We start from the raw sequence: 23,982 nt of genomic DNA, 5'->3' as shown, positions 1-23,982 counted from the left end.
TCTGTATATAATGTGTCACTGTACTCTATGTACTATCATCTACCTGTGTGTGTGTGAGCATGACTTAATACTGCCAGTCATCTTATATTTCATATACAGTGATCTTATATTTCATATACAGTGAGTTTATATTTCATATACAGTGAGTTTATATTTCATATACAGTGAGTTTATATTTCTTATACAGTGAGTTTATATTTCATATACAGTGAGTTTATATTTCATATACAGTGAGTTTATATTTCTTATACAGTGAGTTTATATTTCATATACAATGAGCTTATATTTCATATACAATGAGCTTATATTTCATATACAGTGAGTTTATATTTCATATACAGTGAGTTTATATTTCTTATACAGTGAGCTTATATTTCATATACAATGAGCTTATATTTCATATACAATGAGTTTATATTTCATATACAGTGAGTTTATATTTCATATACAATGAGCTTATATTTCATGTACAATGCTGTGCAAGTGATTTTCTACCTGGTTGGTGAGTAGGATGGGAAGGGTATGGCCCCTTGCCTCTCTTGTTCCCACTCTACTAACCCATGTGCAGTATTACACATCACCCTGGATGTGAGGGCTACTGAATAGCAGCCTGTATCTATAATTTTTCTGCTCTGATAGGCTATTATTTTATGTAATTTATGGGGCTCATTTAAACAGAATCACTGTGTGAGGATCTTGCTGGATATGGTGGAGAGCAATGATGTTCGACTTCCTAGAAGTGTATCTTCTTGACAGCTTTGCTCTCCTATTACCACACGGGTCTCCCCCAAGGGGTTCAGCACACAAATGTTTGTGTTGCCGGTAAATAATTACAGGTATAACAAACAACTGGCATGTAGCCCTTATCCCTATCTGTAGATATTCCTATGTTTGTACAGCTAACACGTATCAGGCTATCAGTTCCATATATACCCTAGAGATCTGTAGAACATCATTCAACTTTTACATGTACATACAGGTATGGGAAACCTGTTATCCAGAAAGTGGAATGACTGTTTCCGATAGGCTCCATTTTATCCAAATAATCCACATTTTTAAAAATGATTTCCTTTTGCTCTGTATGGATAAAACAGTTCCTTGTACTTGATCTGAACTAAGATATAATTAATCCTTATTGGAGGCATAATCAGCCTGCTAGGTTTATTTAGTGTTTACATGATTTCTTAGTAGACTTAAGGTATGAAGATCTAAATTATGAAAAAATCTTTTATCCAGAAAAACTCAGGTACCTGAGCATTCAGGATAACAGGTCCCAAACTTGTATTAGTGAAACCTCAATTTTACATCCCCTAATTTTAAAATGTTCCATATTGTACACTGTATTTTTGGGGACCTGCTAAATTATAATGTATTTTAGTTGGTGCTTTTGTTGGATTGCACACCATGTATTCATGGATTTAACACCAATTTCCCCCCTTATTTTAAGTAAAGTTAAACATGTTAAAATTAACCAGATGCATATTTTGCCCTGGTTCTGTATCTAAAAAGTGATTTTTTAGGCTTGCTTTAGGGCTTGCATATCCCATATGTAAAATTAATGCTTAAATCTTGTCATAAACACTTATATTCTTTGAATACATGTTGCCTTAACACATTTCCCTGACTTTTCCCAGGTGTTACGTTATTTTTCTACTGTATTCAAATGGGGGGGGGGGTGTATGTTGTAACTCTCTTAACTGAAAAAGAAGAGAAATGCTGAAAAAAATTAGTAAGCACTTTTTTGTCCTTATTTTGTGACAGAGATTACTACTTCGGAAACATGCAAAAAGGGAAAGACAAAATAACAATTATGTTCATCCATGTTTCTGTGCATCCCCCTTTTTGCTTTTTTAACTAACACCATAACCACCCCCAAGGATTAGCCATAAAATTTGATCTTTCTTTCAGAACATATCCAATGCTTAAGAAACCCATTTCCTTCAAATTATTTATCACAGGTCCTCTAACTTTCAAATTCTTGAGGATGAGGTGGTTACTAATTATGTCAAGGCCTTTCTTTTCCACTTCACACTCTAAATGAACTTTATTGGAAAATTGATGGAGCGTGTGCCTATTTTAACAACCTCTGGTTTTAAAAGGCCACTAACACTGAAATAGAAAACCAATTTATGTGAATTTAAGTATAATAAACAGTTATGTTGCTGTTCATTCAGTAGTATTAAGAGTGGTACCAGGTAGATAGGGTGTTTTGGCCATCGGTGTTTCCCGCCAGGGCAGCGTCGGTTAAAGGCTTGGGTGCCATTAGCCTAAGGCTATACACTGGCTGAAAATCACCTGCAACCCACCTGCAGGTCCCATTAACTTTTAGCATGCTCTTGCCTGAAATGCCACTGTCCAGATTTCCAAATCAGATTATCATGGCCAATCGCTGATCGTCACATCACAGCCCTACCCTGTGAAGTCACCCGCTCTACCCCACAACGTCACAGATCTGCCCCGTGATGTTACCTGCAAGCACCCTGCCTGGACTTCGTAGCCCCAAAAGTTGGCAACACTATGTGACATGTGGCTAATATAGTTATATAAATATCAAATACATAACGCTCAGGGCTGCTATTCAAGTTCCATTAGGACTGTAGGACACACATTTGCATATTTGATAACAGATAAGGTATTTAGTAGCAATGGATTTAGTTCAAATCTAGTGATAAATAGGTCAAATTTAATTCATGGCTCTCTTCAAACCTATAGGGATAAAACCAACTTAGATGCGGGCAGAACAAATACCTATTTTTTAGTATACTGTTACTAATATGTGGTTCAATGCATTTCCGTTTCATTGCACTTCACTAAGGTAATGATTTGTCTGGAGTGACTAATCCCATAGTATCTACAATAAGTCAATATACCTCTTAAAAACCAGTAGCAGGAAGGCAGTTAGGACTTTTGACCAAATAGGAAGATGATCATTAGGATCCTTCATTATTTGGTACATTTGCTTTAAGATTTACAAATCAGTTATTCAACCCAGCTAACTGCACCATCAGACTGTCCACTTAAGCATCATAGTGGCATTTTTCTGTGCCTAGCAGATGTTATGAATATTTAGTTTGTGAACCTTTAAATGATCCATTCTTAAAAGGAAGATGATATTTTGATTAAAGAAGAGAAACTTGTACCTCTGAATCTTGCTGTTTAAGACATCCTGCCTCCATTTTCTTTTTGCTGAGAAAAAAAGCATTCTCAAAAAATAACTAAATTTACACATATAAGATTTTTGTTTTGGTTTCACTTAATTTGTCTGTATCCAGTTCTTTAGTGATAAATGATGTTTTGATGGCAGCCATTTTTCATTTATTCTATAATGATGTTGTACTTATAATATTTAAATACTTAGAAATCTACAGTTGCATACATGTTTATTCAGGTGTGAGATGCTCTTTCTGAAGTTAGTAAGACTTACCAAAATATGGCTGGGCAGCATCTTAAAAAAATTAAAGTGTATTGTTCTGTTGTTGTTTGCATTATGTCTGCAAATTTTTTCTGGGGTGGGAGAATAGGTGGATTTTTTGCCCTTCATTGTCTTCACCCCACACAAGTTGCCAAGTTTAATTTCCTTAAAGGTCCAACCTTTGGTAGGACCTACCTTGAAGCTCCAACCTTTGGTCAGGGCCTGCCTTTGCCCATGAAATATACAGATATACTTTAGGTAATTATTGGTGTACCAGGCACTCTGTTTTAATTATAAAAATATCTAGAACATCAGAAATATATTTACCCTAGCTGGCCTTCAATATGAGACTTCAGATATATCTCCTTGAGTAAATGGCCATTCTTCCCGCTTACACCCTAACAGGCTGTGGCTTTAGCAATGCGATTACCAACACCCCCCCCCCCCCCGCTGCTTTAAGACCCTCAGGAGAGCATCTCCTACAGTTTGGGAATCACTGCTCTACTATATTTGAATTGTGCTCTACTGTATTTGAATTGGTTGGGGTACTGGAACCAACTTGTGGCCAATTAGTTGCTTGGTAGGCATGAGCATGCACAAAGTTTTCCCATAGTTGATCCACTCTTACTGCGTTCGTATCTTATATTCAGGGCAGCCATCAGGGGGGAGAGTTGTAGGGGGCCCCGAGGGTAAGGGGGGCCCGGCCACGCCATGCTTACTTGATTAGGTGGGCCCCCCATCTTTCTGAGAGCTGCTGACTTCGGGAAGGCATGGACGTTTAAGGGGCCCTGGCCACCAATATTTTTTAATGGGGAGGAGCCCTGGCCACAAATGTTTTTTTATGGGGGGCCCTGACCACCAATATTTTTTATTAACATGTGGGAACCCTAGCCACCAATATTTTTTTTGTTTTTTTACTGTGTGGTGGGGAGTGGACCTGTGGGGTGGGGAGGACGGACCTGTAGGTGGGGCTTGCGGTGGGCGCAACCCAGGGGGCCCAGGAAATTTTGTTGTATGGGGCCCTGTGATTTCTGATGGCGGTCCTGCTTATACTGTGCAATATCGTGCCAGTATGACTACTTAATTCTGGACCTCTGAAATCTCATTGATGCCAGTGTTGAATGTCAGAGATTAGTAGTTGTGATAGTGAAGAATATGTCCTATGCCAGAAACCTTTCCCTGTACCAGATAAGACTTTTTCTGAGGAAATCATGAATAAGTATTTATAAAAGGGAATCGGATTGAGTAAGCAATTTTGCTGGAGAAGGTAAGGCAGAATTTGACATACGATAGGGAATGTCCTGCCTGCACCTTGGAATGTTTTATGCTTATAAGGAAAGTAAACAATATTGTGCACATGTCTGGTTTGTAAACTAATATATATATATATATATATATATATATATATATATATATATATATATATATATATATATATATATATATATATATATATATATATATATAGATATATATATATAGATATAAAACCAAAAGTTGTTTGTGATTAATATAGGTGTAAACTGAATAAAACAGGAAGCAAGTATATGACTGTGTTACTTTCAAAAGTGATCAGTGATCTTTTTCTTCTGATAAGGATAACAAATAAGGAATGGTAAAACCTAATGCATTTCTTGAGCAGAGCCACGCAAGTTAAGATATCCCTGAGAGCAGCTGTGCGTTACAATATGTATCCATCATGTTCCAAGTGAATCAGTACTATTTCAAATATAATTTGTAAAATTGCTCAATGGTGGGGATTTCACAAGGGTCCATCCTATAGCTCAGAAGTATTGACACTAAACCTTGAGTACTGCAGACAGCCCAGCATTTAAATCAAAGTTGCTTCAGTGCACATTCTCTAGGTTAAAAAAATGATGGAGACATTTAGCCAGCAATAGGGTTTCCTATAAATGGGAACTGCCTCTAATCCACTTAACTGTAGTAGATATGTATTTATTCTGTTTCACGAATATGTCATATTGTATTTTCATATAGTGCTTGATATATAAATAGTTTTAGTATGGTTTGTTGATGTGAAAAATTTTACAACCTTGTTGTTTGACTGTAGTGCAATGGAAAAGATAATACATGTTTACTCTGTATAATAGCTATTAATGTCTGGAAAAGTGACAAGTTAAGGCAAGTTCATATGAAGGCCTGGGGTCTTGGTAGGCGAGGCTAAGTACATCTCAGGGGTCAATCAATCTGAATTTAAGCATTTACAAGGTAGGGACAGGAAACTGTAGGGCTGCAGCTCAGGAACACAGGGTACACAAGCAGGTAACCAGGAACTCATGAACAAAGAACTCAGAAACAGGTACCAAAGGGATGCCATCCTCTTTGGCTTGAGGTTGTGTTAAACAGGATTTTCTAGAACCTAAACATGCATCAAAGCTGCACCAGACTTTTAAAGGAGAAGGAAAGGTTAAAATAAAACTAAGTAAGCTTTATCAGAAAGGTATATATGAATACAATGGTAAACACTGAAAGTAATACTGCTCAGAGTTCTCTTTCAAAAGAAACACAGCATTTCTTTCCTTCTATTGTGTACACATGGGCTTCTGTATCAGACTTCCTGTCTTCATCCTAAACCGCCAGGGCTCGGGCATGCTCAGTTTTATCCTCCCTGCCTCCTCCCCCCCTTCCTGCTGTTATCTGAGCCCAGAGCTATGAGGGAGCAGGGAGAAACTCAGGCAGGAACTGATGTCACAGCAAGCTAATATGACAGCTGCTATCCTAAACAAACAGAGATCGTGTCTACAACTGTTTACTCAGGTATGGAATAGCATTCTACAGAATAAAAATGGTGTTCTGGCTTGCACTGTTGTGGCTAATCTATTGTTAATAAGCTGCCTTGGTAGCTTTCCTTCTCCTTTAAAGCCCAGCCAATAGCAAAAAGTGCAGAATTTCAGAGCTTTGTGTCCACATGACATTTTTGAAAACACTGAAAAAGGGAAAAGGCAAAACATACTCACAAGAAACTCTCTGAGATGCCAATGAGGCGAATAGTTGACATACAGTACCACTACTATTTCTACTACTATATGTCTGTCCCCGAATCATCCTAAAAAGTGTTGATGTATTTTCTCTTATGTATTCCATATCTGAGAAGATCGGATCATCCTGCAAAGTTGACAGCAGTCAGCAGATCTACGTTAGTTATAGACACTAAAATTGCTGCCAAACCGAGCCAATGCTAAGATCTCATTCTCATTTGAAATCCTATCCTTACTATTTTAACTTTATAGACAAGACATCCACAACTGTAGGCAACAGATCACTTTGCTCTGTAAATAAATAATAAATAATAAATAATAAGCTTGTTTTCTCTACTTTTTGTGGTTGAATGTACGAATGAAAATGCAAAAAAAGCTAAGCACACAGATTAGTGATAGTGTTGATAACATCAACAGAAATATTAGTCCCCTGTGGGTCTCTGCTTCCTGTAATTTACCTAGCTGCTGTGGATATGCATTGTTTCAGGGACTGCAAATTCAGACAAGATACAGGAATTATGACACCTCATCTGAAGAGCTTTCCAGTCAGTGTTTGTGTGTCTAACATTTTCCCATAGCCATAGCTATTAATTCACTTATTTTTTTCAATGATTTCTGAGAATTTCCAGGATGAAAAAAAAAAATCCTCTGAAACATTTTCCCCTTTAACTCATAATGCTTGTTATATCCTGAAGCAAAAACCATAGTGTGTGACTTAATACCACTGCCCTGAGTTATCTTAAGTCCCACAGAGAATGCACATTTGCCACAAAAGAATTCCTTTTTCACATGCTTTTTGTATCCATGTTATTATATTGCTAATAATATAATAATGATTGGAAATGGGTTTACTGTTTGGAGAATGTTCTGGAAATGTTCAGTGTAAATGTTCAGTGTAAAAATTAAAACTGGGTTATAGGCTGTGTAAAATAAATGTTTCTTATATAGTTAGTTAGCTAAAAATGTAATGTATAAAGGCTGGAGTGACTGGATGTCTAACATTATAGCCAGAACACTTCTTCCTGCTTTGCAGCTCTCTTGGTTTCCACTGATTGGTTACCAGGCAGTAACCAATCAGTTACTTGAGGGGGGCCACATGGGTCATAACTGTTGCTTTTGAATCTGAGCTGAATGCTGAGGATCAATTGCAAACTCACTGAACAGTTATGTCCCATGTGGCCCCGCTTCAAGTCGCTGACTAAATCAGAGTTAGAGAGTGGTGGTCTGGCTATTATGTTACACATCCAGTTAGAGTCCTGGGCGGAACCAATTTGTTAAATTCTAACCCGACCCGGGACCCACAAACATGCATTTCTACCGATTTTCTTGGACCCGCTACTGGACCCAACCCGCAAGTACCTTATCCGCGACCCGCTGACCATTAAGAATCAGGAAGTGCTGTCATTGTAAACCGGAAGTGACATCATCGGAAGTAGGCGTGATCAGAAAAAAGGAGTAAAACTTGCTATTGAGAAGACCCGTGGCCCGACCCGCGATCCGCAAACCTGCAGAACCACTGACCTGCGTCTATACCACACCAAAACTTCTACCTGCAAGTTGCCCGCTTTTTGGGGGTAACCTGCGTGTACCCTACCTGCTGCAGGACTCTACATCCAGTCACTCCAGCCTTTATACATTTTACTATCTGTATTGGAAACATTTTTTATTTTGCACAGCCTATGTATTTAGCCAGTTTTTATTTTTACACTGAACTGTTCCTTTAAAGCAAATATATCTGTTTCTGTGGGTAATAAGGCCTTTTACAGCCTTTGTGAATTAAATTACACAAGTGGCACAAATGCCTCTTTTCACTTTATGATGTTATTTCTCTTTTGTTTTGTAAAATGAATTTGATAGGCATGTTTTATTTGGCTGTTGCTTTAATACTGTATGCTCTAGAAATATATACCGTAGCAATAAAATGAATAATGTGATTCTAATAATATATATTTCATAGTGCGAGTTAAATCACTTTACAATATATATAATAAATATAATATATACTGTAGTAGTATAATATAAGTGACAAATGAGCATCGGAATTATTAACAAATAGATGCGCTGCACGGTGCACCCTAGAGTATCGGAAAGCAGATAGTTGTAATATTTAAGCAAAATGAGAAGTGCTGACTCGTGCTTATAATGAATGTATAATATTGTGGATGTTTGCATGTTAGTCTGCGTATAACTACTTGTAGAAAACTATTGGGGATTTTTTTGTTTGTTTAAACTGTTTTACTGATTTTTCAAATAAAGAGCAGAAATTAGATAATTGACAGGTTGTTACTAAACAAAGAGATCTGCCTTTCTGATATCGCAGCATTCCTAGCAGCGTCATGTAGACTTGTAGAAAACTGTTATTTTAAATGGATTAGAACAATAGTCTCACAAGGTACACAGTATGGTCTACTGCTCTTTATGTTCATTTTAATACTGATTTAACTAGGTGGGAGATTAGAAAGTTTAGCAGAAGCAGATCAAACATGCTCAAACTACATAACAAAGCATTATTTATTAAATAATAATAAATAATCAGTGTGATAATGTATATAACCCTTTAAGAAAATGTATAATATTTCTATTGTGGGGAACATTTAGGTTAAATTACCAAAATGATACAATACAAAGCAAGCAAAAGCGGTAGTATCAAAGTTAGCTCAGTTAATAGTCAAGGCTTTTACTAGTGGATCAGAGAGAATAGACTTGAGCATCACAGTAACTCTGTCAGGTAAGTGGGATCTTTATATGTACTGTACATGTACTTTAGCTGCTAGGCAGCCAGTGCACACAATGTAGGATGGGAGTCATGCAGTGTGAGTGGATCTGGTTTCTAAGTAACCCTGCTCCAGTTTTTCTCCATCTATTTTTCAGCTTTTCTTTTTCAGAAAGCTTCAAGAAAAATGTTGATAATAATGCAGGCGCTAGGAAACAAAAGCATGAACTAAAATAGGTATACTTATGTTTTTTTAATTCTTTATAAATCATCACAGTTTACCCAGAGACAAATGATTATGTATAGGAGTACAATGGGTATCAGTGATTAATAAAACATGGTAAAATAAATGCTGCCAATAGTTTGATCCTAGCTAAATTCATTGTAATTCTTAAATTAAGGAATTTGACACGGGGCATATATGTACTAACACAGATTGCAGCTTTGAACTCAGTAGCAGTAAATCAGTCATTAACTTTGATATGCTTAGATCACAGGCTCTTAATATGTGGGCTGAAACCAAAAATTTGGCAACAGTTCTGTCTCCATTATCCCTTTTATCACAGGGAATTTTCCATTAAAACCAAAAAAAGGACTTTACTTGAAGGCAATAGCTTTAAAAGAAAGTATGCTTTAAAGGAAAGGTTCTATTCGTTGGGATGGTGTCAACCACTTTGTTAGGCACCCTCAATGATTGCTAACCTTGCACTCAGGGTTGGCACTCTGCTTAAAGATGCATCGCCATACTTTTCCTCTGAGGATTAAAGGATTTCTCAAGGATCCCTTGAGGCTATCCAGCACCATAACCATGTGCAGTATAGCAATTGATATGGTAACCATCTGGGTCCTGTCAGTGCACTCATGGGTCACCTTTTTCAGGATTTTTTAATCCGTTCTTTTTTTCTACTTTTCATTGATATGGAATGAACACTTTTTAAAGTCGGGCAGATCTCGATCGGCAGGTTAAAAAATCACGTCGGATCGCGGCCGCATCTATGCGTGTATGCGGTTCCGCAATCCGACTGCCGTTTCAGATGCATTGTGATCCGATCGTTGGGCCCACGATCTGATCAGCCGGTATCGCCACTTCAATGTGGGCATATCGGGAGGGGGTCCGCTCGTTTGGCGAAACAGTGCCAATCAATCGTATCTCCCCGTCTATGGCCACCTTAAAGGAAAACTATACCCCCAAAATGAACACTTAAGCAACAGATAGTTCATATCATATTAAGTGGCATATTAAAGAATCTTACCAAACTGGAATATATATTTAAGTAAATATTGCCCTTTTACATCTCTTGCCTTGAGCCACCATTTCGTGATGGTCTGTGTGCTGCCTCAGAGATCACCTGACCAGAAATACTTCAACTCTAACTGTAACAGGAAGAAGTGTGGAAGCAAAAGACACAACTCTGTCTGTTAATTGGCTCATGTGACCTAACATGTATGGTTTGTTGGTATGTTTGTGAGTACAGTGAATCCTACGATCCCAGGGGGCGGCCCTTATTTTTTAAAATGGCAATTTTCTATTTATGATTACCCAATGGCACATACTACTAGAAAAGTATATTATTATGAAAATGGTTTATTTACATGAAGCAGGATTTTACATATGAGCTGTTTTATGCAATATCTTTTTATAGAGACCTACATTGTTTGGGGGGTATAGTTTTCCTTTAAGTATAAAAAGGCAAATATTGGTCTGGTATGAGAAACATTAAATCTATTTTATAAGTAATCGTTACTATGGGAAAATATTGTGTGAAGATCCTCAGATCACATTGTGCTAGGGCGAATGGTTAAGTGACAGCACTGAAGTTTTTAACTTGGAGCTCCCTAAGAAAACATTGCAGACATTAAACTTTTTCCTTATTCTGTTCATCTGCTCTACAGTTACGAATATTCCCTGTAGTTACCTGCTGCTGCTACTGCTGAAACATAGGCTTTTTTATGACATGCTCGTTGGGAATTGTCTGCAAACCCAGCCCACTTTACCTTAATGTATTGGTAGTCTTGCATTAATTCATACACATGGGCATTTTACTAAGTTTTGAGGCTAATTCCTGTGGTTATTTTTGAAAAACAACTGCAGTTATGTGTTCAGCAAGAACTATAGTAGCTGTTTAGAATGATATAAAGTAAGAGTAAACAAGGATCCTAAGCCTAGAGGATTCATTTTGGTGATCAAAACCGTCTGTGTTGCTTAAGCTTTGCATTATTTAGTCTCCTTTACATATAGTTGATTTAATTTGTAACTAATATACACATGTACATATATATAATTCCCCATTCAAATGTAATACATGAATTTTAAATCAGTGTATTCACCTTCTGGGAGAACTGTTCTAATATATTTATATTAATGTACATCTTTTAGGCTGACATTTCGACATTTGCTGTGTCAATTTCTTACTAGTTCTATGTGCGCTGACAGTTTCCCTTTGCCATATTAATGATAATGATTAATTGTCTGTAAGTCAATTAGATATCCAGGAGTAATTTTGAATGATATACTTCTCAGGAAAAGAAGGATGTTCTCACTTGCAGAATCCTTTTCATTTGCCAGTCAAACTAATAAATAATCAGATATGGAAATCACACCCTTCCCACAAGCAGCACAGGTATCTCATCAATGAATATTAGATATATAAACAAGGTTTATATAGGAAATCCTTGTTGAGCACTGATACTGAAAGTAAAAATCTATTCTTATTCCGTTTACTATAATATTTTTTGTATCTGTCACCCCACCCCCGTCTATGATGGTGGCATACAGTATGATTTATTAATACCACTTTAAGAGAGGGCTACTTGGATTATACTACAGTATGTAATCCGCATAGTATAACCATGTGGGCACCATAATATGTAAATGTCTTATATTTAAAGGGATACATTAGTTTTGGATTTCTTTGTAGAGTAATCCGTTACTTAAAAAGTACCTTTGTTGCAAAGTGTGACAAGTTGTTCAGCTTGAGCAACTTCTCTTTACCCAACCAAGTTTGTATTGAGGTTTTTCATAACAATGTTGAAGGTCTGTAAGAATCAAAATATCCATCCAATATATTTTAATTTCAGTTTTTTTTAAAATGTAATTGCTATTAAAAGCAATACAGGTATGGGATCCGTTATCCGGAAACCCGTTAACCAGCGAAATACTATCTTGTATAGACGCTTGTATTGTAAAATAAGCCGGCATAGTGCCCAGTTGTGAAAAAAAACCTTTTTTTAAAAAAAAGAAAGATATAGGTTAGTTAGGAGTAGGACCTATAAACTATATTCAGGAAACATGTAAACTGAAGAGGGGCTGCTTAGAAAAAGATAGCATAAACTCGCACCTGGTCCCTCTTATACCTACTGAGCCTCTCAACTGCATTAAGGTAAGATATACACTATCAGTGCCAAGAAACAATGCACATTTGTATATTTTTCATGCCTGCTTCAATATAATGTGCCATTCTCTCCAAATTGGAAGTATTATTGTAGCAAGCATTGTTGCCTTTCTGTTATGTCAGTGGCTCAGTTAACAACATAGAATCTTGCAGGATCCCTAAATGTAAACTGTAATGTTTCACAAATCCAAATGTGTGATATGTCAGTGACACAGCAGAACGCAGCAATACAACAAACCTGCCTTTAAAGAACATGTAGCATTCAAATCCTGTAACGTTTTTAGTACTGTACTGGGTTGCTGACAGCAATTCATGTTGAGTTTATTATAGCTGAGCGCTCACGGTATGACTTTCACTCTGGAAATCAGCTGACATCAAATAAACATCCATCCAACTGGCGAGAACAAAACATTTTAATATACACTACAGTTAATACCCAGGTATCTGATATTTTTATATTGTGTGCAGATAGTTATTAGCTCTCATTTATAATTATGTTTCGGGTAAAGGCATCACTTCGAAAATTATGATTATATTACAGTCACTGCTCGTCTGAGGAATAGCATTTCTTATTTTTAAAGAGATATAATCATATCAAATAAACATTTTCTGTTTGCACATTGTTGATCATTGGTGTAATAATGAGCATAAAGCCTCATTAAAGTGCAATTTGTCAAATCATGTCATAGCCCCACTTCTATTCTCATGCCCAACCCACCCCCATACAGAATAGCTATCAAGGTGGCAAATTGGTCATCTTACTGTTATTTTACATTACATTTTCTAGTTTTTTTATGGCAAAAACTGTCAAATTCGACTAGGGATTGGTAAAATTGGTTTAGAGTTTTTTTTAAAATTCTTATTCGATTTTCAAAATTTTTTCATACACTGGCCCTTTAAGAATTCGACTATTCGCCACCTTAAACCTGCCCAATTGCTATTTTAGTTATGGAAGATGTCCTGGGATCAACTTGGAGTTGTTTGCAGCCTTCCTGACATTCAAGTTTTTTTCCAAAAAAAAATTTGAATCTAATTCGATTTGAATTCAATTCGAATTCGATTTGCGTTTGCGAGTCCATCCTATTTACCCGAGTTCCGAAAATTAGATTTTTGTTTGTTCGAATTTCAAATTTATGGGAGTTTTAAATAACTGCCATGAACTCGAAATTTGACCCTTGATAAATCTGCCCCTAGATGTGCACCAAAGCCCGGATTCGGTTGGGTATTTGGCCAGGATTTAGCCTTTTTTAGTAGGATTCTGATTTGGCCGAATCCTCTTGCCTGGCCGAACCGAATCCTTAAAATCACGTGACTTTTCATCACAAAACAAGGAAGCAAACATTTTTTAATGTCATGCGCAGTTCTCTTTTTCTCTTCCCGGCCCTGATTTGCATATGTACAAAGGATTCTGGGTTCACCCGAATCCAAAATAGTGGTTTCTATGTTACATACAGAGAATATTACATAATTTTGGCTTCTTGAGACTGCACTATAATCAAATTATCACAAGGGCAGGCATTCATTATCCTTCCTGTGTTATTCTGAGTTGCAACAATATTCTAAAACAATTTTAAGCAGATGTTTCATAGAGCATTCTGAGTGTTATCATATATTTTTAAAGGACAAGGAAAGTTAAACTAAAGAAGTAGGCTAGAAGTGTTGTACATTATGTTTTGAGCTTTTGTACCAGCCCCAGGCAACCACAGCCCTTTAGCAGTAAAGATCTTGTCTCCAAAGATGCCCCAGTAGCTCCCCATCTTCTTTTCTGCTGATTCACTGCCACGCTCCATGGTGCTTTCAGTTACTGAGCCTAATAACTGACTCAAAATATACAGTACACATAGTGGCAGATTTATCAAGGGTCGAAGTGAATTCCAAGTGAATATTCTAAGTTAAAAACTTTGAATTTCGAACAATTTTTTGGGTACTTCGACCATCGAATAGGCCTAAATTCAACTTTGATTCGAAGTGAAAATTCTTCAACTATTCGACCATTCAATAATCGAAGTACTGTCTATTTAAAAAACTTCGACTTCGACACTTCGCCACCTTAAACCTGCCAAATTGCTATGTTAGCCTATAGGGATCTCCTAGAACATATAGCCAACATTTGGCTATGTTTTTAGAAGTCGAAGTATAATCATACGATTAAATCGTTCGATTTGAAGTACGATCGGAGTATGATCGGAGTACGATCCTAGGATGTTAAAAATCCTTTGAATTTCCACTTCGAAATTCGACCCTTGATAAATCTGCCCCATAGAATATATATGTCACAGTATAAGGCTGATTAATAATTAATATGGATAATTACTACATGGTAGCACAGAAACCAGTGCAATTAGCATCAGAATTTAATAATCAGCCCTGTAGCATCAGCTTATATTACAGACCAACCTCATTTTCTGCTTGATAATTTGCGATGACCCCTAAGCTTAGCTTTTCAACAGCTGCTCAGAGCCCACTGAGCATGTTAGTGTCACAGACACTTTCCAAGATGGTGGCCACCTGTGACAAGTTTGAAGTCTTTGATCAATGCTGCTATTGAGAACCTGAAACTTTAGGCTGGTGCATTAAGTGCAGCATATAAAACATGGCATTCTTAGCCCTATTGATATTTAGGTTTTAGTTCTCCTTTAAGGTTTAAACTCCAGTCACCATCAAATGTTCTACAGGTGTGGGATCCATTATCCGGAAACCCATTATCCAGAAAGCTCAGAATTATGGAAATGCCGTCTCCCATAGACTCCATTTTATCCAAATAACCCAAATTTTTAAAAATGATTTCCTTTTTATCTGTAATAATAAAACCGTACCTTGTTATTGATCCAAACGACAATATAATTAATGCTTATTGGAAGCAAAACCAAACTATTGGGTTTATTTCATGTTTAAATGATTTTATAATCTTATGGCATGACGATTCAAATTACAGAAACATCCATTATCCGGAAAGCACCAGGTCCCGAGTATTCTGGATAACAGGTCCTATACCTGTACAGTCTTTGCATTTGGATTAAAAAGAAGACTCAATAGAAAACAGAGAAGGATTAGTCTATAAGCCTCTTTTGTTTCCGTGTGTGCGATAGCCTTTAGATTTGATTTGATTAATTGCAAAGATTGTATTTACTTATATAACAGTTTTATGCAGTGCTTTGTAAGGTATAAACACAAATTGGGGTAAGTTAATATGAATTAAACTACCCAAAATCTGTCTGACTGAAGAGAAATTCCTGATTTGGGGGAGATAATAAGTCCTTCAGAAAAGAGAAAGTAATGGTCCAAAGGGAGACTAGGAACAGACTTGACAAAAGGGATACACAACAGGAGACAGATGGAGCAGCCAAAGGTCTAGGCAGAGCAGGATACAATACATTAAAGGACCAGTAACATCAAAAAATGAAATTGTTTTAAAGTAATAAAAATATAATGCAGTGTTACCTTGCACTAGTAAAACTGCTGTGTTTGCTTCAGAAACACTACTATTGTTTATATAAATAAGCTGCTGTGTAGCAATGGGGGCAGCCCTTCAAAGGAGAAAAGGCTCAAGTTACACAGCAGATAACAGATAAGCTCTGTAGAACATAATGGCGTTATCTGTTATCCATTATTTAACCTGTGCCATATAGCCTTTATTCAATTTCCGCCATTACTACAGCAGTTTGTTTATATGAACTGTAGTAGAGTTTCTGAAGCAAACAGATTAGTTTTACCAGTGCAGCGCAACACTACATGACATTTTCAATACTTTAAAACACTTTTTGGTGTTACTGTTCCTTTAAAGTAGAGCAGGAAATTAATCTGGTTGATTTGAGAGTCAAGGAAGCACAGGAAAGACAGGTTACAGAGTAGTAAAACAAGGCAGAAGAGGCTAGAATTCTCATTCTCAGATACAGGATTCACAGGGCGAGAGCTAAACTCTTGGCTTTAGTTCTCAGACCAGGTATTGGGTAAAGGAAGGCAAACTAAATTGTGCCAAATAGCTAATTTGGGTAAAACTGGCATTTTTCACAGGTGTGAATACTTTTTCAGTTTTTGAAAGTCAGGGTTATGGCAAAATCTTTTCAATTGCTTTTTCACTTATCTCTATTTTTTCCCAACGTGTAAGTTCTCCTGCAATTTCTAAATGTCCTCAGGGACTTTTGATGAAAAGTGTTCACAGCGATGCAGTGGCATACATATTATCTACTGTGCCATTTTTGAGCATGTATCTGACCAGAAACCCAAATTACACTTGCAGACCACTGCCATACAAGTGAATGGGGTGATTTTGAGAATTTTGCTGCCAAACCAAAGAGCTATTACAGGTAACAAAACATGAAATTTTGAGTTTGATGGGTTGAAAAATGTTTGGTTACTTGTTGTCATAAAATAAGTAAATATAAAGATATTTTCTGAAACTAGAGTATCGTTTATTTACTTGAATATATGGCACCTTCCAGCTACCTCAAATGTTACCCAATCCATGCTAAACTTACGTGTACAATTAATCAATGTGTTGTAGATAAACTAAGAACCTTCCCCAATGATACAAATGAGTTCAATATAGTATATACTATATACAAACTCAAACAATACAATGTGGAAGATTAGACAGGACGCAACATGTGGAGAGATATCAAACTGCTCACAGCAGGGAAAGGAGAATCTGAGCTCCAACGTTTTGTGCCACTAAGTTTTATGTGCAGGAAATCCACATTGTAAAAGGTGTGATTGTACAACTTATTTTATACTTTCCTGATAATTTTAAGAGAAATGCTGTCTCATAATCACTGTTCACCCTGAAAATATCTTGTGAATATTTAAATAAGCCTGGGAATTAACTTTAAATACAGTATGTGGTGTTCTGATATAAAGTGCTAACCTGGTAAATGGCACAGCTTCCAGCAGGGGTGTGGAGTCAGTACAACTCTGCAACTCCTCATTTTATGGTACTTCTGACACCATCTCTGACTCCTCTTTTTTTTTTTTTTTTAAAGGAACAGTAACAAGTTAAGTATTTTAATGAGAAATGCATACAAATAATAAGGCATTACATTAGTGACTGGCATGATATATATGACTTCTGTGCTTTAGGTATAAGCAAAACCTAAGAAAAGCATAGTAGCAGCTGCATTCTCCAAAACAGCCACCTGGAGTACAGGTTATTAATTTGTAGTCTTTTGGGTTCAGTGTTAGTAACTTGCAAACTGTAAAAAAAAAAAATTTAAATTCATACTACTGGAATTTTCTTTTCCTGGTTACTATGGACAGCATTCACACTAAGGGTTATTCCCCACCTCACAAGCCTGATAGGACAGGTTAACATAACTCCTCCCAACAAAATACCTACCTTGATCCTATATACACTCTACTCCCTTCTCACTCTTGTCTTGTCATGCAAGATCTATGTAACTTTTACCTATTGCTGACAAGTATATTGGCTGAGGCTTTGTGGGTGGAAATGATAAATCTAGCTTGTTGGACAAAAATACAAACAAGGATCTATGAGCAAGAAAACAAACTTGTTACTTCGCCTTCTGCGCAGGTCCAGTCCAGGGAGTTCACCGACGACATCTTCTTCCACGCGATCTTCTTCCTGCTGTGAACGGCGTTTTGGCGCATGCGCAGTAGGATTATTTCGCAGGTACGGATCTACTGTGCATGCTCCAAAAGTCACGCGCATCCGCAGTAGATCGTACCAGCAAAATGATCCTACTGCGCATGCGCCGTTCAAAGCAGGAAGAAGATCGCGTGGAAGAAGATGTCATCGGTGAACTCCCTGGACTGGACCTGCGCAGAAGGGTAAGTAACAAGTTAGGGGCATTTGCCCAGCGGGACGGGTAGGCCAGGGGGGAGGAGGGTGGGCAACAAACGGGAGGAGGGGTGGGGGGTTTGCGCCGACTAGGTTTCCTTCCCCTTTAAGGTAGGTTTTTTATTGGGAGGAGTTACGTATGTTAACCTGTCCTATCGGCTTGTGAGGTGGGGAATAACCCTTTATGTGAAAGCTGCCATAGTGACCAGGGGAAAATACAAATATACAGCTGTGCAGTGAGTTTTCAGTTCTGACCCCCATAATCAGTAAGCTATTGCTGCATTAATAATAGTATATTGGGCCATGGTCCACCAGGACTTGTAATTTTTACTGTTGCCACTGAAGCTGAAGGATTGTGCCATTATTGTGAAGTGAAAACAACTCCTCGTTTGAATGAGAGAGGAGAAATATATGATTGGCATTGAGAAGTCACCTGGGACCTCACTTCAAAGAAGATACCAGAGCAACAGGGAATTATGTATTAAGAACAACCTCCTTCCACATTGTAAGCATTGGTTTGCGTTTGAACTGTCAGTGTATATTTATACCATATTTCATCTTTTCATATTTTTTCATATTTCACTGTTCTGCTTGTTCAAGCATATTATACAGTAGCATTCAATTCTCTTCCTCATCCTCTATCAAGTGCAAGATAACATTTTTAATTTATTTATATATTTGTTCATTTTGTAATAATTGCCATATTAGTGTAATTATTTTTTTTTTCTTAGCTCATATAATGTTTTTACCATATGTAGGGCGCTGGAAAAGACATGCACTCGGTTACAACTGACCAGTTGCAAAGGTATATTAAAGGCATTTGTCACAGAATAACTTTTGACTATTCATAATGAGGGAGTCACAATCAATCCATAGAAGAACACACTGTTCCTGATGAAGTTTAAAGACAATATAACTTTCTTATCAAACATTGCATATACAGAAAAAAAATAAGATTGCTACATAATAATGAACTAGATTATAAATTGTTATTAGTAGGAGTGAAAAATTAAAATCTAAGATCATTCTCCTTAAAATGTAAAAATGGTTTTAATGCAATTCATAATAGCTCCTTACATCCACCAACATAAAGGAGCCTGAGACAATTGTATTTTTACTTTCATGCTCAAATCCAAGCACTATTCTTCTCCTCCTGTTTCTAAACAAGTTGTACTGCCCCACAACCCAACTTAAGTTGCCCAACAGAAATCTTCTAACCTGTCCTATTGACTAAATGACCGATCACCATGGTACGAAAAATGTTGGGACGATCCACGCACGGTCTGAAAAACGTACGACCCTTCAATTCGTACGACTTTATCTTTGTGTCTATGGCCAGCTCTACTACTTTCCAAAATTCAAGCACTTTCCAGCACGTTCACGTCATGCATAACCCCTCCTGCTTGCCCACCAGTTGTACATAATGGGGAAAAGGACCTTCTTTTATATTTTTTGAAAGGGAATGCCTGATAATAAGCATGGAAAAAGTAAATGTTTATTGAGTGGAAAATGAGGCTTGAATTTATATAAGAAACAATATGGATATATATTATAATATGAAATAACCGTGAGTGCTTTTTGAGCCTTATGAGAGATCCAGTATTCTCTAGTAGAGAAGATAAGTCATTAGTCATTGTCTGTATTGTTTATTTTGGCATATCTAGTGGAAAACTTGCCGGCTCGCATGGCCATGATTCAGTCCTTGTTTGATGCACTTTTCAGGTTGCACATGATGTAGTTCATGGTAATCAAACGCCTCAGATTCTACATACAGTTCATTTAATTGAGCAGTGATCTTTAGTACTATTCAGTAAAAAAACTATTAAAATCATTGCTTGTTTTCTCCAAGTACTGTAGTGTGTGAATGCAATGAAGCAATCTTTCAGTAGATGCCTTCTGTGAGCCTCTTTGAAGGCAAAGAGTTTCTGTCATGCAAGATCTGTGTAACTTTTACCTATTGCTGACAAGTATATTGGCTGAGGCTTTGTGGGTGGAAATGATAAATCTAGCTTGTTGGACAAAAATACAAACAAGGTTCTATGAGCAAGAAAACAAACAAACAAAACAAAACTCATCCATTTAGATTTCAGTGGAGTACAGAACAGGTTTAAGAGCACAGGAAGAAATATAATCTGAAGATAGGGAATAAGGATTTTTCTTAGTTCTACTAGTTATAGTTAGATATTTTTTTGTAACTTGAATTTTTTATTGGATAAAGTCAAATACACATTATTTGCATATAAAAGTCAGTAGTCATTGTGGGTACACACAGTGTCCCTTGTACAATTCTTAATAATGACATGTATAAAAAGATCACATTGTATTATCCATTTTCAAATGTATGTGGCTTGTGTTCAATAAACACGAATGTAACATAAAAAACAACTGGTCTGCCTGCTGCTGTTATCTTTTCTTTAAGTGAATTACCCTTGCCTGATCGGGAAATCCTAACAGGCAATGGTTCCCTTCCCTTTTGAAACTCCAGGATGAATCTAAGGTTTTCTACTTAGGGCCCAGTCCCTATGTGGAACATATCAAAAGTATGTATCCAGTTCACGTAACCCTTCTCACATATCTACTGGCTTCCCTAAAAGCTCATATGGGGCCCAGATGGCCAAAAATTTGGGCGTTTTATTTTGAATGTGTGCTATGGTACTCTCAAAGTTCATGTTCACAATAAGTTTTCTATGTAGTTCTAACATAGTGGGGATTGTCGCTGATTTCCATTTTGCTGCTATCATGATACGTGCCACTGTCAATATATGGTTTACCAGCTTTTGTGAGGTATTTGATATCTCTCGCATGGGTCTTCCCAACAGGTGGGTGACCGGGTCTTTCCCAATTTCAGTACATGTGACTTTAGTTATTAGTTTGTGTACCTCATCCCAATATCTATCTAGTTTTGGGCATGACCAGAGTAAGTGCATTAACGTCCCCGTTGCATCACAACCTCTCCAGCACTGATTCGAGATACTTGGGTTGATTTTGTTCAGTTTTTTAGGAGTCATATACCAATGCATTATTACTTTATATACATTTTCTTTTTGTTTCACACATGTCACTCCTGTCTTAGCATTACTCCATATGGCCTCCCAGTCCTCCGGTTCTAAGGGACCTTCCAATTCTTGTTCCCAATATGACATATATTTATGATTTGGAGGTGTGTTAGCTGGCAAGGAGTTTAATATCTTGTAAATATTTGATAGAAGAGCCTTTTGTGGCCAACCTCCTTTCATAAGACTCTCAAAAGGAGATAAGATTACAGTACGTTTCTGTGCCAGAAAACAGGATATAAAGTGTCGAACCTGAAGGAATTCGAAAAATCTTATTGGGATTTCGGGTGATTTGGCTTGCAGGTCTCCGAATTGGAGAACATGGGAGGCATCCCTAGTGAGTACATCATACACTTTAAAAAGACCTTTTGCTCCCCAATTTCCATACAGTGAGGCCTGAGTGCCTGGCTTGAACTTAGGATTTTGCAGAAATGGTGTCATCAAAGAGAAGGGTGAAATTAGGCCCTGTTTACTCTTTACTCGATACCATGTTGTAAGGGTAGATTTGGAAGTTTCCAATATGGTCTTAGGAAGTATTGGATAAGGGTCTATATTCCATATTAGTGCTCCCATGTGTGTCTGGTCTAGGAGAGAGTTTTCGATTCTTGCCCAAAGTGGCCCGATTTCAGTGACCACGAGATGTGGTAGTGTGTTTCCATTATTACGAAACCAAAGAGGCAATTCTGAGTAAAAGTCGACAGCTCCCGGAGATAGTCTGCCAAAATTTAAAGCTCTCTATTTACACAGATTTATCTTCAACCACATTGATGCGACGTAGGGAGTTACGCCCAATCACCCAAATGCTTCGGGAGAACCACATACCATATAGATGGGGATTTCCATTTTGCTTGATCGTATCCAAAGCGGGTCAACAGCACGTACTGCGAGACCCCAGAGATGGCAAGAACTTTCTCAGGACCCTTGGCTTACGCAAACCTTCGGGGGAGACACGACAGCCGGATGCAACACCTACAACGAAACCAACCCCAATATGGTCTAAAGTACGAACACCATCGCATTCTCCATCTTCACCAGGGCAAGATCCGACTGGAGACCTGATCCCGGATCGACACCGATCTCCACCAATTACATGAGGGCTTCTTTACGAGCAGATCACAGAGATCACCGTGCTCTATTTCCACTGCTCTTTCTATTTTTTTTCTCCTGCTCTCTCCCCTCATTGTTTCCACAGGCTTCTTTATAGGGCCCTGAGGCGGAGACTCACACATCGGACTTTTGTCATCTTGTACTATTATTGATACATGACTTGACGTCCTCTGTCTAGACAGATCGCCTCTTCCCCCACAAGGAAGTCAGGGGACATCCGAATACCAATTGGACCACCTGCCAATACGAACTTTGGCCCTACAGCCGAGAAGATAGTTAGATATTTTAATTGCCTTTTGGAGACATCTGAGTATGAATACATCAGTTATGTTACATTTTGCAAGCATTCACCTTGCTGAGACAATAAGCACTCAGCAACAGTATAGTTAGTATATATTTTTAGTATATTCTGTATCACAACCATGAATAGTGTTTCACTGTCTTGCTACTTTACAGCTCCTTTTAACCGTTGATTTGTAGTTGTTTCAGTTAAAATAGTTAGCACCATTATAGTATGTTAAGCATAATAACTAAGACACCTCAAACCTGAAAGTCACATTTTATGTGTGTGGGGATATGATAATATTGGGGTACATATATGCTGTATAAAGTGTTCATAGTAGTCTAGAAACTGGATTCATCAACACAGTGTCTTGTGAAAACTTTATCAAAGGTCGAGGTGAATTTTCGAATGAAATTTTTTGTGTACTTAGACTATTGAATAGTCCAAATTCAATTCGAATTTGAAAAAAATTTGAATATCGAAATTTATCATGTACTGTCTCTTTAAAAATCCGACCTCTACCACTCGCCATCTAAAACCGAATTGCTGTTTTAGCCTATGGGGGATCTCCTAGAACCTATTTGGAGTCACTTGGTGGACTTTTAAAAATCAAAGGTTTTTTCTGTGAAAAGTTTGAATCGAATTCGAATGATTAAGCTATTACTTCGTTTCGAATTCGGCCGAATACGGACCTATTCGATCGAAAACTGACCTATTCAACCCAAAAAAATATGGGTTGGTCTTTATGAATTCGAATTTCAAGTTTTTTCAATTCTAAATTTGACCCTTAATAAATATGCCCCTTCATGTTGTTGGCTTAATTTCAGAATCTGGCACAGAGTTGTGTGTACAGGTATGGGATTTGGAAACTTAACATCCAGAAAGCACATAATTATTGTAAAACAGATTATTTAAAACATTTTAATGAAAAAGCCCAAACCCCGAAGCATTCCTGCTAATAGAACTCATACATGGATATTATTGAACAATGGTGTATCTAATATATACATATGTTACTAGATATAGATTATAAGCCCTTGCTGGCAGGGCCATCTAAATTTACTGTATCAGTTTGTATGTAAATTACAAACCCTTATGTACAGCGCTGCACAATATGTTGGTCCTTATTAGCAAATGTAATAATAGTAACAATTTATAGTAATTTTTGTCCCTGTTACTTATGAAGCCAAATGTTAAAATAGAATTAAAGGACATGTTAAACCCCCCCC

General features: G+C 37.2%; 1 protein-coding gene across 1 annotated transcript in view; it reads left to right on the top strand.

Annotated features, from left to right (window-relative positions):
- kcng2.S (potassium channel, voltage gated modifier subfamily G, member 2 S homeolog) overlaps positions 1–23,982 on the top strand; it is a 67,751-nt gene that overhangs the window by 645 nt on the left and 43,124 nt on the right. The gene's annotated exons all lie outside the window — the stretch shown is intronic.

The sequence above is a fragment of the Xenopus laevis genome, chromosome 6S (assembly GCF_017654675.1).
Source record: "Xenopus laevis strain J_2021 chromosome 6S, Xenopus_laevis_v10.1, whole genome shotgun sequence".
Taxonomy (NCBI): Eukaryota; Metazoa; Chordata; class Amphibia; order Anura; family Pipidae; genus Xenopus; species Xenopus laevis.
The sequence above is the reverse complement of the archived record's forward strand: the minus strand, read 5'-3'. Positions and strand labels throughout refer to the sequence as shown.